Genomic DNA, 18075 nt, shown 5'->3' with positions numbered 1-18075 from the left:
GCTAAGCACTCAAGACTGTCAATCAATTGTGGTTCCAGATGACCACAGGACAATGCTTTGTTTACAAAGCAATTGAATGCTATTAGCATTTGTTTGTATATCAAGTAGACAGTTTGGATCTCTTTTGTTTTAGCCCAGAAACATCAGACCTGGGCGGGCCCCAAAGAAAGGGGTATAAAAGATAGCTTCCCAGAAGCATCTCTCTCTTCTCTTTTACTCTTTGGACTGCAGGTGAGCAAGGCTTCTGACCCACTAGCAAGACAATCTAGTGAGATGTAAAGGGTGGTAATTTAAGGGAAATGTTGCTAAGATTGTAAGATTAACATTGTAGCCATTTATCCCTCGTTTTTGCCGTGTGCCTTCCCCTGTTAAGCAATTTTACCATAAGTACATTGATCGTGTGTTGTAGTTTCTTTAGTTTTAATAAAATTTGACTTTCTTGCATCCAGACCATTTGTCTGTTTTTAATATATCATTAATTATAAGTTCCTCCAGTCAGAACTGGAAGGAGGGTTTAGCGATTCAAAACCGCTGATTGGAATTGGTCACAGTGCAGTGGCAAGGCTGCCTGACCAGGTAAATTACCGTAAACCAGGGAAAGGATGCCCCCTACAAATTGGCGACCACGAAGGGACTGGAGGCAGTTTTTGATATGATAAGTGGTCTGGACCTGGAGAAAGCGTCAGCTCTTGCTTTTCTTGCTTTCAGTCTGTGGGTAGCTCTGCAGAAGTTAGCGGCAGCGTGTAAACTGACTTATTATGGTATAGGTGGCTGGGTTAAGAAGGGTGAGATGAGGGTGTGGGAGGAGGTTACAGAGGCCAAGAATCGGGAGTCAGAGTTTGAAAAATGCCAGGCGGAGGTAGAACGCCTTATAAGAGAGGTGAATGAGGCCAGAGATAGTGGGATGAGGGTGCAGGAAGAAAATGCATGCCTCACACTAGAGGTCATGAAATGCCAGGCAGAGATAGAGTGCCTTGTGCAGGAAATCACAGAGGCTAGGGACAGTGAGATGAGACTACAGGAGGAAAATGCACACCTCACCCAAGAAGCTAGCGAGGGCAAAAGCCACGCGAGGCACAAGATAGAGTTCCTAAAGTGCCAAATTATAGAAGCAAAGAGTAACGAGATGAGACTGCGGGAAGAGAATGCCCGCCTCACCTCAGAAGTAACAGAGCAGGAGGAAAAGGTTAGGGAGGTAAAGGCAGCTTATAAGCTGGCCTGCGACCAAAGGTTTAGTGGAGCAGATCATACCCCATGTAACAGAAAGATAGAGGCCTAGAAATTCAGTTGCGTTCGCCAGCCGTTAACGCCATAAGAGGGGTATATTTCCAGCGCTAGGCACTTAGCGCCCGGGCGCAGACCGATCTGCGCCTACGCCCAAATTCAGTTGATATTTAGCGCCGGCACAAAGTGTTTGCGCCCGCTCAGCTGCGCGCGCAGCTTATGACGTCATTTCGTCGTGCAACGCTGTTTGTGCGCCCCAAACCGGAAATTCCGTGGCGCCCGCCCAATGTGGGCGTGGCGCTGTTAAGAACTGTGAAGTGGAACGCAACACAGGCCCTGTGAGCCTCGGGGAGCGCTAATTAAAGGGCACTTACACTGACCTATAAAGCCCAGCCATTTTGCTGCAATGACTTTACTGCTTTGGATTTCTGGACAGAGACCAAGGGACAGAGCTTACTGACTTGGGACAACATAGGAGAGGTATTTTTGGCTTCTGGCCAGAGCTTTGACATTTGAATCATTGTGATTTCACTGTTTGCAACTTTATTATGGGGCTGTATGGGGGGTGCAACCCTCAGTTGCAGCATTATGTGCGAAGGGCTCGCAGACGCTGTGAGAGAGGGCCAGCCATGCCTAGACGCAGAGGGGCCATCAGGCATCGGCAACGTAGGCCTTACCCACTCAGGCAATACCGGCAGCAGGTGTCCTATCTCACCATGACTGCGGCGCATTGTGTTAAGAGGCTGCGCTTCAGAAGGGAGGTGGTTGCAGAGATCTGCCAGCTGCTTCACAGAGATCTGCGTCCACAGCTGATGTGCAGGACGTCTCTCTCGGTGGAAGTGAAGGTCACGGTGGCTCTGAACTTTTATGCAAGCGGCTCCTTCCAAGCCGCTGCTGGGGACATAGCGAACATCTCCCAGTTCGCCGTGCATCGCTGCATCCGGCAGGTCACCGATGCACTTTTCGCGAGGAGACACCAATTCATCTCCTTCCCCATGACCCTACAGAGGCAGGAGCAGCGTGCTGTCGGATTTGGCAGGATCGCGGGCTTCCCCATGGTGCAGGGCGCCATTGACTGCACGCATGTGGCTATGCGGGCACCTATCCACAATGCCGAGGATTACCGCAACCGGAAGGGCTACCATTCCCTCAATGTACAGCTGGTGTGTGACCACAGGCAGCGCATCCTAGCTGTCAATGCCCGCTTTCCAGGAAGCAGCCACGATGCATTTATCCTGCGCCAGACTACTGTGGCTGACATGTTCGAGGCACAGCCTCCACCAAGGGGATGGCTTATCGGGGACAAGGGCTACCCTTTGTGTACATGGCTCATGACCCCGCTCCGCGCGCCCAGGACCCCAGCGGAGGAGGCATACAACGAAAGCCATCAAGCCACAAGGAACATCATAGAGCAAACGATAGGCGTCCTCAAGCAACGGTTCCGCTGCCTGGATCGTTCCGGCGGATCTCTACAGTATTCGCCGGATAGAGTCTCCCAGTTCGTCGTCGTGTGCTGCATGCTGCGCAACCTGGCTATCCGCAGGACTCAGGCACTGCCACCTGACATTGCACCACCACCTCAGGAGGACGAGCAGGAGGACCATGAGGAGGAGGAGGAGGAGTACCAGCCCAGGAGGGAGCCACAAGGTCCAAGGGCCGTCCGCCGGCGGCTTATTGAACGACACTTCTAGGCCCCCTGTCAGGGAATGGCCTGTGGCAATGAACGCACCTGAAGGCAGCCGCTCCGCAAGCCCTCAGCCGGTTAACGCAACAACCACTTGAAACATGACACCTGGACATGCTGAATAAATAAAAAGCTTTATTTCACAAACTCAGGGCCCTTCCCACATGAAACAGAAAAACAGACAAGACCCCCAAAAAACAGTCAAAAACATCTGTCACTCCCAAAACCTGGGGAGGACTAACAAAACTTGCCCATCCAAATGGCCTTCATCATCGGCCTTACAAAAATAAGCCCCCCCCTCCACAACACAAACACCCCCATAAAAACAAAAAATGCCTTGATCTTCGGCCTTACCAAAATAATCCCCCCCCCAGAACACAAGCCCCCCCATATAAAAAAAACCGCTATCACCACACTCTACTGGGTGTGCCGAGAGGGCGAGTCCTTAGACAGGCTTCTCCGGCCCCTGCCCGACCTGCTGCTCCGCCTCAACCTGGGCCCTGTGGCTGTGGCAAGGCTGGGGGAAGGCTCATGAGGGCGACAATGCGTGTCGGCAGATGCCCTTGGGGGTCGGCCTAGACGAGGCCCGGCCCGGGAGGGGCCGGCTGGTGACTGCTGCAGCTGTGGCTGGCCAGCATCAGTCTCAGCAGCAGCTCGTCGCATCTTGGCTGGGGGAGTGGCAGTGTCGGCTGCACCAATGGGGGCAAGCTGGCTGATGGCAGGCGCGCGCTGTTCGCCAGAGACACTGGCACTCGGCCGGGCTGGCAGTGCAGCAAGCGCAGCAAGCTGGTGGAGGCCAGACCGCCGTGCTGCAGCAGGGCGGCGGGTGCCCTGGCGATGCTTCCGCGCCACAGCGAGTGTGGCAGAAGTAAGTGCCCGAACTGCCCTGGTATGTGCCCGCATCAGCTCTGTCAGTGTCTGGATGGCACCACTCATGTACTCGCGACTCGCGTCCTGCGCTGCCGCGAGTTGCTGGACACCCCTGTCGTGCGCTGCCGCGAGTTGTTCGACCCCCCTGGCCTGTGATTCGCCGAAAGCGACCACACTATGAGCCAGGGACTCAATGGCCTGAGGCATCTGTTGCACAACCCCCATGAACTCCTGGTGGCGCCGCTCCGACGCCGCCGACATCTCATCGAGGAGGCGCACCTCCTGGGCGAGGACTGTCTCCGGACTGGAGGGCGGACTCTCCCTCTGGGGAGAAGGCCGCCGTGCTGCCCGACCCTTCCCGCGTACATCAACACCACTGGGCCCAGGAACTGCCCTCCCCTGCAACACTTCCCCCTGGCTCTCCTGCAGGCCAGACGTCTCCCCTCCATTGCCATCCCCTGGCGCGGATGAGGGTTCCCCCGATGTGCCGCCTTCCTCCTGGTCCTCGTCGTCCTCCTCCTCCAAGGGCCTGGCACTCTGAGCTTGAGGGACCACCTCCTCCTCACCAGCTGAAAGCAGGAAGGCACAAGAGTAGCTTTAGAGTGAGGACAGGGCGTCAGCGAGGGAGGCCTGAGTGGTGGCATTATGCGCATTTGTCGGACAGTGGGAAAGGATGTAGATCTGAAGCGCAAGGGCAACAAGAGAGGTCCAACCGGTCATGTCCTTACCAGTGGGTCCCAGTACAGGGTCCGCATCTCCGATGGCAACAGGGCCAGTCAACCGGCCACGCATGAGTCGAGCCACGCTCTCCTCCAGCTCACTGAGCGCCTGGTACTCGGGACGGCCTCCACCGGTGACAGACTGGCTCCTCAAATTCCGCGCCAGCTTGGCCTGCAAGAGAAAGGACGGCCTGTAAGTACAGTGTGGTGCCCTGTTGCTGTGTGCACTGCCTCCCATGGTGGAATAGCTTGGCCAGTGTGGTGCCCTGTTGCTGTGTGCACTGCCTCCCATGGTGGAATAGCTTGGCCAGTGTGGTGCCCTGCTGCTGTGTGCACTGCCTCCCATGGTCGAATAGCTTGGCCAGTGTGGTGCCCTGTTGCTGTGTGCACTGCCTCCCATGGTGGAATAGCTTGGCCAGTGTGGTGCCCTGCTGCTGTGTGCACTGCCTCCCATGGTCGAATAGCTTGGCCAGTGTGGTGCCCTGTTGCTGTGTGCACTGCCTCCCATGGTCGAATAGCTTGGCCAGTGTGTTAAGTGCAGAAAGTGCTATTGATGATCATGCCAGTGCCAGAGCTGCGGGAGGAGGGCTGCCCATTAGGCCTTTGAGGTCCCTTTGCCCATAATGTGAGGTGCACAGGCACGGATGAGGAGGACACTGGAAAGGGTACTCACCTTCACCAACCGAGTGAGGTCGTTGTACTTCTTCCGGCATTGGTCCGCACTCCTGGGGACATCGCAGGTGGATGACACCCTGCGGGCGATTTTCTTCCAGGCTTTCCTGTACTGCCTCCTGGGAGCCTTCTTGCCACTGTCCGGGCACAAGATCTCTCTTTTGTTTTCCACACCATCAACCAGCACCCTCAGAGCATGCTCTGAGAAGCGCTGCGCTCGTTCACGGGCCCTCTCCATGGCTTCAGGCGCTATTTTGGCCCACCAGCAGTGTTGAGGCCTAGCTGCAGGGCTCCACTATGCAGGGCGTGGCAGCAGTCAAAGTCGACCCTTCCCCCTTTAAGAGCTGGCCGGCGTCAGGGTGTCTGCTGTCAATCAAAACATGCCCGCACCTGCGCTGTGCCCGGCCTCGGCGTTATCAGGCCGCATCTCCGGCTTAGCGCCTGAAGATAGCATTGCAACGCCAGTTTCAGCGCTCGCCCAAACTCTTGGCCAAATCTACTGAATTTCGGCGAAGTGGCCTACACTTTCCGGCGGGCGCTAACTTTAGCGAACGCCCGACTTTAGCGCCCCAAAAGTGTCCAGACTGAATTTCTAGGCCAGAGAGTTTGGGTGTGGAGTTATTAAGGACTAAAGGAATGGTATGCCTCATAAGTCCGCAGGGAAGTCCGTCGGACAGTACCAGCAGCCCAAATCAAACCGCTCCACAGGCAGCACCCAGAACAGAGCTGGCTAGGGAATTAGAGATCCCAAGACCGCAGCCCACAGCTCTGAGTTTTGAGGAGCTCTGGCAGCAAGAAGGGGTAGACAATGGGGTGGTAGGAGAATGCCAGCAGGTCCCGCTAGGCAGGCGGGGACCAGGACCAGTGTACCCCCTCCGACAACGGAGGTACGGTCCGCCCGTGAATGATAATGACCCAGGGGCTGTTCAGCACACCTATCTGGTATCCTATGATACCCAACAGCTCAGAGGCCTGGTGAAACATATTCCCCTGCTCTCTGAAAAGGGAGACCCCTCAACGCACTTCCAAGAGATAGAACAGGCAGCCTGTGTTAATGGTTGTGATGACGAAGAGAAAGCCAAAATGTTGCTTTTCTCTGTAGATAGTAAGCTCTATCTGACCCTCTCAGATGAGGCTAAGAGAGGGCAGAAGGGATTTGAGGACCTAAAGGAGGAAATACTGGAAGCCATGGGTGCGAACGACGGCAGTCCATTCGATCGCATAGGGAAAACACTGCAGATGGAAGGGGAGACCCCACAGGCATTTGCAGACAGGCTGTGGCCAGTCTACAACAGTGCATGTACAGGGGGACAAGATAGGGCACAACTGAACCAGCAGCAGCGGACCCAGTGGCTTCATTGCCTGGTGTCCAATTGCCTGCCCCAGATAAAAGCAAAGGCTGATACTTGTTTTGACCACCGAGATCCCCTAGCAACCGAAGAGGCTGTAATCCGGCAGCTCACGGTAGCATATAGGAACGGTAGGAATTGTGGGACCCCCCAGCAAAAGGGTAAGGTCCACGAGGTTAAACCTGGGGCTCAATACAAGAAAGAGTGGCGCCAGGAGGGGAGCCGTCCCTCCCAGAACAAGGTCACTTGTTGCAGGTGCGGGGAGGATGGCCACTGGCGCAGGGATTGTAAAAAGCCTGGGAGGGACGATAAAGCCAGGACCCCCGCAGCCCCAACTCAGAAGGCAGAGACAGAAACTCCTCCAGATACAGTCGAGTCCGGCATGGCGTCGATAAAATCTTTCCTCAGGGCCAATGAGGGAAAGGTAGCGCCATCAGTGGTGCTGCAGCCCCCTCGCCCACCTCTGCCTCCCCACAATGACTGGGGCCCGTGCAGCCTGTGCATCTGTGTAATCTCCGGTACGATGAATGGAAGAGACCGCTCGTACAGATGGAGGTAGAGAAGGTTACAGGGACTTATCTTTTGGATACAGGGGTATCATGCACCGTGATCCATACGGATAATCCCACCACCTCACCTCTGTCTAACGGGGTTCCATACATACTCTCGGGATTCAGCAGTCAGGAGCAGACGGGGGTATACTCCAGATACCTCAAACGAATTTATAGGCAGGAAGCAGACGGAATGGGGAAGCAGCATCGGAATAATCGGCTGCTGCTCGAGCCTAGCAAGAGCCACCAGTGGGAGATAGGAGACCTAGTGATGGTAAGAAACTGTGCCCGGGTGGGAAGTTTAGAGCCACTCTACATGGGACCCTATAGTATAGTTGATAGGGCCAGCCCCATGGTCTATGCAGTAAAACTACCCCGGTGCACAAAGTGGTTCCACGCCAACCAATGTAAATTGTATAAATCTGACCATAGAAGTTCAAGTTCACAGGCTGTTAAGACAGGCACTGTGGCTTGTTTCAAGGGAAACGTTGTCCGGCCCACCAATTGGGACACTTCCCCGCCCCAGTGGGACCTAAGTTTTGGCCAAAGTTTAAATTTGAACCAGTTATTTAGTTCAGAAACAGAGAAACCACAGCCTGAGAGTAGAAATCTGCAGGCTGCTGCGAGTTCATTACAGAAAATCACTTGGGGGGCCCCAGGGAGGAGCCGCCCTGTGAAGAGACTGCCCATGCATGCGTAGTCGCTGGTCTGGAGACAGGAATTCCCCAGTCTTTTGAACGGTCTGTTCATGCAGGCACAGTTCCCCAGCCCATGACCACAGCGGCTCCTCTTCAGTTTTCCCGCGCAGGCGCAGTCGCCTATTTGAATACAGAGGTTTCACATCCCCTGCCGTGGGACTCCGGGGAGGAGGTTTGCGCAGGCGCAGTTGCCTGTTTAAAGGGACAAGCTTCCCAGCCCGCTTCTAGAATGGTTCCCCCTATGGTATGGGACTCTGTGGAGGAAGGGATAGCAATTCCTCTTGCAGGGGACATATGGAAGGAGCCGGTACCAGGTTTTGGACCCGGAGAGGAAGGTTTTCAGCCACCAGCAGCGGATGGTTAGGGGATACCTGCCCCCAGTACAGGAGTGGGTAGGGAAAAGGAGACAAACCCGGATTACTGGCAGGCTGCCAGGTATATTAAACAGTGTGGGCTGTTTGCATCAGGGGGAGAAGGTTCCCAGCCAGCTAGGACTGTGACCCAGGCTCAGGGTCCGTCAGCCAAAGTTTCCCCCACAGAGACGCCCCACAGAAGGTCTCAGCGGGTCCGCAAGCCCAAGATAAGATGGTCACCAGGGTACCCACCACAAAGAGCAATCTCTCGAGCCCGGGAGGAAACAGACCACAGAGGTCCCCAACTACCAGCCATAAGCTGCCAGGGACCAGAAGCAGGAGGCAGTCCAGCTTCGCTGCAGGCAGCAGTAATCTGCGACGGTGACACCAGAGATTAGCCTGGCCATCCGGAGATGGGCGGCATTTGTATTATAGCTTTGTGTTAAGTGACCAATGTTTATAGCTTGCTTTTAAGGTGTTTAAATTTTAAGTTTAGAATGTAACTAGTAGTTTTGAGTAGTTTAAAGTTTAAGTTTATAAGTGTGCCAAATGCTTGTATTTTGGTCCGAGGTCGAGGGACTGACCTGCTGTCTCCACCTAACGCAGCAGGTCAGTGAGAGGCCTGGCTGCATGTCCTTTTAAGTTCTTTTGCAAGAGAGTGGACAAAGGAGCAGCCCTGTTCGCCCAGCCCGAGCTGGGCATCGAATGAAGTTATACAGAATGTTGGGGATCACCTCGCCACTGGACAAATCCAGGAGGAGACCCCGCAGCGACCTTCGGGAGAAACCGGACAGGGTCCGGAGGAACCTGCCTACTCATCCTACGCGGAAGAGATGGCCCCAGCTGGACCCAGCACTATCCTGACCGAATTTCACTTGCGGGAGACCTTGCTATTGAGGAGTCATGGTGGGGAAGCGCGGGCGCCTTGCCAGATAGGGACGCGTTCCCCGGGAGTGGGTGGTGATGGCCCGGGAAAGATTGTAAAGGGGAGGGGGAGACCCAAGAGTCACGTGGGTGCGTTCGGGGAAGGGAGGAACTCACCCGGGGCCCACGGGCAAAGTTAGAGTGTAGATGTGGCTGGGAAGGATGAGTGGGTGGCCGGATCTGGGATCCAAGTTTGAGTGTGGGGCCAGTGAGAGCTTCCACACAGGCACCCATCATTTTCTGCAGCCAGTCGAGGGAAGACGGGAGGGGGAGGGACTGGGAGTCGCGATCCCATACTCCCCGGATCGGTCTGTGACACATGAGGAGTACCCCGCCTCCACAAAGGGACAAGGGAACGGCTCGGGGCTGGCGGATCAGACTGTTCTGTTAAATCCATTCTGTATGTTTTAAAGGTTCAAGACCATTAAACGGGGGGGGTGTGTGGAAGGAACATTTACTGCCCGGGTGGGAGGAGCAATACCCACTCGAATTTCGTGACCCACCATTGGCACGTGATGGTCAGGGTATTTCAGCATTTTGTTTCAAATGTTTCAGCATTTTGTTTCAAATGTTTAATGAAGATTTTTGTATTTTGTTTTACAGTTCCAAGCAGTGCAGAGGCGTAGGACCCTCTCCGTGCTTGGAATCATTTTGATTACTTTGTATAACCAAGATTGCAACATTTTGTAATATGTTATAATATAACAAGTGGTGCAGGGGTATGAGACCCCTATTGTAACATTTTGTAATTGATGTATCTGTAGATGCCTACTGTACCATGGTTTTTCTCGGATTTATGGGGAATAGACGGGTCGGGGGATCAGTGATAGGTAGCTATAGGTAAATACAGGGGATGATTGTTTGTGGGGGGTCAGAACATTTTGCTCACTTCTTCAAGAGGACACTACAAGTAAGTTGGAAGTATCCAAGGGAGGAATGTAGGGGTCGCAAAATCCCCTCAGCCCCCGAAGATCAGGAAATATTAATCCACATCATGGACGAAGACCTGTGTGATTTAAATTATCTCTGGGTTGGACAATGTTTTAAAACATACCAGAACCGCAAAAGGCTGCGTTAAAAAGCTTGTAAGCTGGGCAGCACTTGGACACTGGAATCAAAGAACTTTGTGAAAATCGCACACTTTAAGATTGTACATTTTATGAAATGATGTACTCTTGAGTTTTGGACTGTTAAAAATGGCTGAACAGACCTCATGGAAACAGAATTTAAAAGGACAGACAGGCTGTTAGCATATGAAACAGACAGGCTGTTAGCATATGAAAAAGCTCAGCGCTGCCCTGTAGTGGGTTTGAATGGAGCCCAAGCTGTCAGTCACCCTGCTACTTGTAGCGCCCCGGAAAAATTAGCGCCCCCACGACTGAAATTGAGTGGTAGCACCCCAAGAGGGAAGCGGGGCACTACTGGAAGTTCCCTACCTCCCTCTTGGGGCACTGCGAGGGAATATCGCTATGGTATTGCAGGCCTTCTTCCCCTTCTTAACGGGGAGGGGCCTTGCGCAGCACAACCCAGGGCCCAGCTGGGCCCCTGGGGATCGGGAGTGCTGGCAAAAGAGCCCGGCACTCAAGAGAAGTGCCGAGCTCATGGAATACAGCCAGCACTCCGCAGGGGGGCGGGTAAGGAGGCCAGGGATGGCAGCGGAGGCAGGTGCTGGCAGGCAGCCAGCAATAAAAATGGCTGCCCGGCACCTCGCCTTTAAATAGCGCCACCCCAGCCGCAGCTAGGCCCCCCTGACCCCGTTGGACATAGCGTCTGGCGGTAAGTCAGGGGGCGTGACCAAAGATCGCGGCTGGGGCGTGAGCGGGGCGCTGTGCACGGCGATGATGTCATCGCCGGCAGCACATCACCGCAGGGCACTAACAGTTAACACCGCCGCTAACCTCCCATTGAATTTCGCAGGAGGCATTGGCAGCGCTGCGCCTGGGCGCGAGTTGCTTTGCGCCCCGTTAGTGCCCGGTTAGTGCCCACTAACGGGAGGCGTAAAGCAACCGAATTTTCCCCCCTTAATGTTTAAACCTTTTCAAATTTTGACTTTCAAATTTAGTTTAGGCTTTTCTTTGCTTTTTTGATGTTATCCTACTTTTAGCAATCTATATCTATCGTATGTAAATGAGTATTCTAAATAAAAATAAAAAATAGGGCTATGTACAAGTATTCCAAAGATCGGGGAAGCTGTTCCGGATACCACAAGCAGTGCATAAAGTGGATTTACCTCGGGGTAGAGGATCCAGGAGGAATAGATAACACTTCTACAGAAGGTACCGTTCCAGACACCAACATCCTTTCCCAGAAGGGCAGCACGGTGGCATAGTGGTTAGCACTGTTGCCTCACAGTGCCAGGGACCCGGGTTCAAATCCGGCCTCGGGTGACTGTCTGTGTGGAGTTTGCACATTCTCCCCGTGTTTGCGTGGGTTTCCTCCGGGTGCTCCGGTTTCCTCCCACAGTCCAAAGATGTGTGGGTTAGGTTGATTGGCCATGATAAAAATTGGCTCTTAGTGTTAGGGGGGATTAAATATGTGGGGTTACGGGGTTACGGGGATAGGGCTTGGGTGGGATGGCTGTCGGTGTAGGGACCGGGTGCTAGGGTTTGGATGATCAGCCATGATCTCGTTGAATGGCGGAGCAGGCTCGAAGGGCCGAATGGCCTACTTCTGCTCCTAGTTTCTATGTTTCTATGAAAGACGAGCAACCAGCTCAACCATACAACAAATACTCGCATTTATATAGCTCCGTTAACATAGTAAAATGTCCCAAGGCGCTTCACAGGAGCATTATCAAACAAAATTTGACACTGAGCCACATAAGGAGATATTAATGTTAGAACTTCGGGTCCCCACGGGTGAGTACACACTGAGTAAACACGCGTAGGCCCAATGAAAGTGCCAGTTTTGTGCATGCGCGGGAAGCCGGAACTTCCGGTCCCTTAAAGGAAGGGGTTCACAGGTCGAACGCATGTGCCAGAGAGGCAGCGCGTTCGCCTGGAACTTCCGTTTTTTTTGCAGGTTTCTCCGGGAGGGTAAGTCTCCAGGAGCTACGCTTTTAAAAAGCAGTCGCAAGGCCTGCTTTTAACAAGGTAAGTGGTGAATTAAGTAAAATTAAAACATTTTTTCCACAGGTTTATTATTTTTAAATGCTTTAAAGAAAGGTAAGTTTATTTTTAGCCCCGTTAGAAACTGTAATTAATTTTTTCAAAAATTTAAATTATTGTTTAAAACAGTTATTTTGTGTAATTTATAGTTATTTTTAAAATGTGATTAAAAAAAAAATTATTTGAAGTTTTAGTTATGTTTTGGGGTTGAACTCTATTCATAAATTTGACAGGTCTTCCTCTCAACTCTATGAATAGAGATTCCCTGCTACGATTGGCTCTCCATGGCCCACATGATCCCAGGGGACGCTTCGAACTAACTACGCCCCTGGGATACGCAAGCACTGCGCGCCAGCAGTTGGAGCAGGCCCAGGATCGGAATCCCACGCGGGCCCACAGCACATCGGCCGGCGCGCTAGGTAAGTGCAGGTTGGAGGCTTGCACCCATGGGAAGCCTCCGACCCGAATTTCTGGGCCAGTAGGACAGATGACCAAAAGCTTTGTTAAAGAGGTCGGTTTTAAGGAGCGTCTTAAAGGAGGAGAGAGAGGTAGAGAGGCGGAGAGATTTCGGGAGTGAATTCCAGAGCTTAGGGCCCAGGCAGCTGAAGGCACGGCCGCCAATGGTGGAGCGATTAAAATCGGGGATGCGCAAGAGGCTAGAATTGGAGGAGCGCAGAGATCTCAGCGGATTGTAGAACTGAAGGAGGTTATAGAGATCAAGAGGGGGCAGTGCCATGGAGGGATTTGAAAACAAGGATAGGAATTTTAAAATCAAGGGGGATGATTTTCATTCAGAAGTCGGGAAGGAGGCGGGACTACAACTTTCAGGGTTGTAGTCCTGCCTCCATCGAGATGCGGCCAATCCATGCGATTTTAACTTGATTGACCTTGTTGAGCCCGCCCAGCGGGCTCAGCAGGCCAATTAAGGGCCACTCGGCAACAGGTGATGTCACAGACTGAAATTTCATCTGTCAAGAGGCTTTGACAGATGAAATATCAGCATTTCACAGCTGTTTGAAGCTGTCAAGCACTGACAGTCTTACTTCTAACATGAGTCCTTCTCCACAGACTCAGTTAGAAATCTCTCCTGCACAGAAAGCTGCAGGCTCTCACGTTTGACAGATCGCAACTATTCTGCTTTCTGTGCCGGTGAGATGAGGGACTCCGAGAACCTAAAGGAAGGAAGGCTGACATGGTAAGTAAAGGTAATTTACACTTCTTTAATCAATTTAGACACACCAAACACACTTACCTTTGCACTCATGCACACATCACTCACCTGAACACTGACATCTCGACCCCTCCAAGTCCTTCAACCCGACGGCCCGACTCCTCCAACTTGGCGTGGTTTGGAGCCGTCGGGATTCCCACAGTTCAAGCTTAAAAATAGGGATTAGGCTAAAAACTGCCTGTTAACTATCTGTTATCAGGCAGTTAATTGGCACTAATCCTTTCCCGCCTCGGGGAGGCGGGTCCCAGTGCAGGGCGGGTACCCGCCTCCTTTGAAATTGGCATGGAGGCGGGTTGGGGGTGGGATGGGGTCGGGACCCCCGGTTTCGGGAATTTAACCACTCGCACGCCTCCAATCCCGACTCCACGGCGCAATGAAAATCGAGGCCAAGGTGTTGCCAGACCGGGAGCCAATGTAGGTCAGCAAGCACGGGGTGGTGGGTGAACCGGACTTGGTGCGAGTTAGGATACGGCTCATGCAGCTCATTACAAGGTTCACAAATTGTGGAAAAATGGCTAAACCCCAGCACATAGATTCTAATCTGTAAAGAGACTGGCTCCCTGAAGCTGTTATCTTGTCAGATATTTAAGAAGTTCTATCCTAAATGAATCTCACCAATTTACATCATCTCAGACACTCAACTTTAATATGATAATTAACCTTACAATTAATGCTGAATTACCGTGACACCACTGAACTGCCTCCATAACCACGAGTGTTTGTTTCATTAGCAGACTCTATCTACTGCTAATCATGATTTTGAAGTTAAAAAAGAATTGTTAGTGCATGATGAGATTTCTTTGGCAAGAAAGTTCATTCATTCAGGAACTGGTGGGTCTCCTAATTGGGGGTCGGTAAGGTAAACCACTATTCAATCTTAACTGGGTGATGTGAGACAGTATGGGCGAGCCAAACATAGGCATCATTCACCCCAGGTGTAAGCTGGGCAGTAAACCCCAGACAGTTTCTTAGCAAGACTTGAGGTGGTTATGGATTCCTTGACATATGTTTGGCAGAACAGGCTCGAGGGGCCGAATGGCCTACTCCTGTTCCTGTGTTCTGACCCCTGTGTTCTTACAGTTAGTCGAATGAAACATCAATGTTTCATGTAGTAAACATTTCTTATTCATTTGAACATGCTTCTGACTTATTTCAAACCAGTCTGTACTTTAACCCCAATGAATTCTAATCTAAATGAGCGCTTCCGAAACCATAATGTTTTCTTTTAATGAATTTACCATCGGGCTGTCCTCAAAATAAGTATGAACCATCCTGCCCGAGCAACGCTTTACCAAATTTCATCCTTATAAGTAACTTATTTCCTCAGCTACCCGTGTAATGTATGGATTATTCCAGCTAGACAGCTGGGAGCAGGGTCAATTATCTGAAGTCTCACTGTTTCATCCAAAAGGAAGATTGTCCCATTATTTTCCCTGAGTTATTTGGATGAAAACTATTAGTTGTATGGTTCGGGCCACTTAAATCGATCATTTTTAAAGAAAACATACGTTGCAAATATCGTGTGGGCTGCAGTCGCTTGGAGACAAGACTTTGAAAGAAAGAAAGTATCAGCAAACAGGCAGCTCATTGAAATACAAACTTCGACAAGTAGGGACTTGCTATGGCTAGCAGCAGTAGTTTATTATTTTGCATACTTTTATGTACTATAGATCCACAGTGGTTACAAAATCAATAGACTTGTCTGTCATTCATTGCTGTAAGTGTTATGAAACACTGTTAGTCTTGCACTTCAGCAAGCAAGTACATGAAGCAGTCCCCACAGAACACATCAAATCCCACTTTGCTAAATAACATTTTCTTGGTACGATTCATAAAACCCACAAGCGGCTTTAGTAAAGCAATCATTTTATGAAGTGATTTTGTACCTTCGCAAATGCAATACTTCGATGTCCAAACCCCAAACAATCCTTTGAAGAGAAATCTATTCAATTCTATTTCAACTACATATTGTTCGACAGCACATTTCTCTAACAATAAAGTACAAGTGGGTTTTACTTCCTCTGTTCACTATATTTAGTGCACCCGTACATTTCTATCTTACATTAAGCAGGTTAGAGATTTTTGCTAAAATAACATAGATAGGAATTTATACAAATTTACGCTTAAAACAGGTGCACTAAAAATAGCGCATGGAAGAAATGGGCCTTGAAATTCGGGCGTGCCTATTTTGCCAGAGGGGGCCACAGGGAAATGTTTCCTGCGGCTGAATGGTGAGGCTGAGGTGCATTCCCGTCGAGCCGCGGACAGTAACAGGCAGATCGCCGGGGGAGTGGGATTGAAGATTGGGCCACCGCGAAGCTAGCAGCGGCCCTTGGCTACGTGATGAAGGGGGTTCGACCAGGAAGTGGGGGTGGGTGGTATCTGGAAGAGGGTCAATCGGGTCATGGGAGCGACTGGGAAGGAAGGCGATGGGGTCAGGAAGGGAACGGTGACCAGGCTGGAGGTAGATGCGGTGATTGGGAGGAGTGGGGGAGGTAGAAGCAGCAGCGAACCAGGGGGGAGGTAGCGATGACAATCATGGGAGCGGTGGCCGACAGCTACCCGCCTTCTTTGAATGTGGGGCTGGGAGGAGCTCTCCTGCTCCTCCTGGCTCGACATTCAGGTAAGGATATTTTAAAGCCTTACCTTGTTGATTGCGGCCTGTTAGGCCGCATGTAGACCTGTTTTTCCTGAATGCATCCAGTGCCGGCTACCTCAGGGCAAACCGGTATTGCAGTGGGGGCCTCAAATAGGCGTTAAGCCCCTTATTTGTAGATGCAGAAGGTCTAGCGCTTGGGCATGGGCACTTGAAGCCAATTTTTTAGTCTTTATCAATATGGCAGCCGGCGCACTTCACGCTCATAATGAGCGTGTGCTTCCTGCCTGCCATATTGGGTTATTTAATTGCCCAAGAAAACAGGTGCTGCGCAACTGAATTTATAGACTATAATGTTTCATTCGACACTTGTGAGGAGGAAAGATAATGTATCCTAAACACTACCAAGGCCTTGACAAGATTGATCAAAAGAGATAAAATATAGACAGGAATATAGTAAAACGAATTAATTTAAAAACATAAGAATTAGGAGCAGCACTTCAAGCCTGCTCCGCCATTCAATAAGATCATGGCTGATCTTCGACCTCAACTCCACTTTTCGCCCGATCTCCATATCCCTTGATTTCCCATGAGTCCAAAAATCTATCTCGCTCAGCCTTGAACATACTCAACGATTCAGCATCCACAGCCCTTTGGGGCAGAGAATTCCAAAGATTCACAATCCTCTGAGTGAAGAACTTCCTCCTCATCTCAGCCTTAAATGGCCGACCCCTTATCCTGAGACTATGCCTCCTAGTTCCAGCCAGGGGAATCAGTCTCTCGACATTTACCCTGTCAATCCCCCTCAGAATCTTATATGTTTCAATGAGATCTCCTCTCATTCTTCTAAACTCCAGAGTGTATCGGCCCAATAAACTCAATCTTCCCTCATAGGACAACACTCTCATCCCAGGGGTCAATCTAGTGAACCTTTGTTGCACCACCTGGGAAAACACCTAGTTTTCTGTTATAATCATTCATCGTGTGCAATTTGGTCATTTTACATTGAGTATTATTTGCCAGCTTGACAATGTATTGTGGTTGTGAGGAGTTACCAATTTCCTACATTACAACAGTGACTACAATTCAAAAGTATTTAATTGGTTGTAAAGCACTTTGGGACATCCTGAGGCCGTGACAGCTGCTATATAAATGCAAGTTTTTATTTTTTGTTTTTACAGTGTGCTGTTTCTGCCACTGTTATTCATGTTGTGACCAGAGATGACACTGGAGTGAGATGCAGGAACATAGAGACAGGAGTAGGCCATTCAGCCCCTTGAGCCTGCTCTGCCATTCAATTAGATCTTGGATGATATGTACCTAAACTCCATTTATCCACCTTTGCTCCATATCCCTAACAAAAATCTGTCGACCTCAATCTTGAAAATTGTAGCCTTTTGGTGGGAGAGATTTTCACATTTCCACGACCCTTGTTGTTAGAAAGTGCTTCCTGATTTCATTCCTGAAAGGCTTAGATCTAATTTTAAGATTGTGCCCCTTGTTCTGGATTCCCCACCAGAGGAAATAACTTCTCTGTATCGACTTAACTGAATCCTTTTTATCATTTTAAACAACTCAATCAGATTAGCCCTCAAACCTTCTAAAGTCAAGGGAAACAAACCAAGTTTATGCAGCCTGTTCTCATAATTTAACTCTTTCAACCCCAATATGATTCTAGTGAATCTGCGCTGCAACCCCTCTAAGGCTAATGTATCCTTCCTTGAGTGTGGTGCCCAAATCTGAATGCAATACTCCAGGTTGAGTCTGACCAAGACTCTGTAGAACTGAATCATAACTTCCAGTCCATTGTATTCCAAGGGGGAAAAATTCAATGGGCCAGAAATTCGTGACCAAATGCGTGAGTACGGTCTGGGTACTCACGCATCTGGCCGTTGGAAATGCCAGCGTTCAGCATGCACAGCGCATGCGGGGAACGCCGGCATTTCCAGTCCTCGGAACGAAGGGGTTCATAGGCACAGCGCGTGCGACTGCACAGGCAGCGCTTGCGCAGTGAACTTCGTCGATTTCATTCATGGATTCAGTGAGGGTAAGTCCTTACAAGTTACACTTGAAAAAAGCATGTGTAAAGTTGTTCCA

The sequence above is a fragment of the Somniosus microcephalus genome, chromosome 1 (genome assembly GCF_052327205.1).
Source record: "Somniosus microcephalus isolate GS21.2 chromosome 1, FLI_Smic_1.0, whole genome shotgun sequence".
In the NCBI taxonomy this organism is placed as follows: Eukaryota; Metazoa; Chordata; class Chondrichthyes; order Squaliformes; family Somniosidae; genus Somniosus; species Somniosus microcephalus.
Note: the sequence above shows the minus strand (reverse complement) of the source record.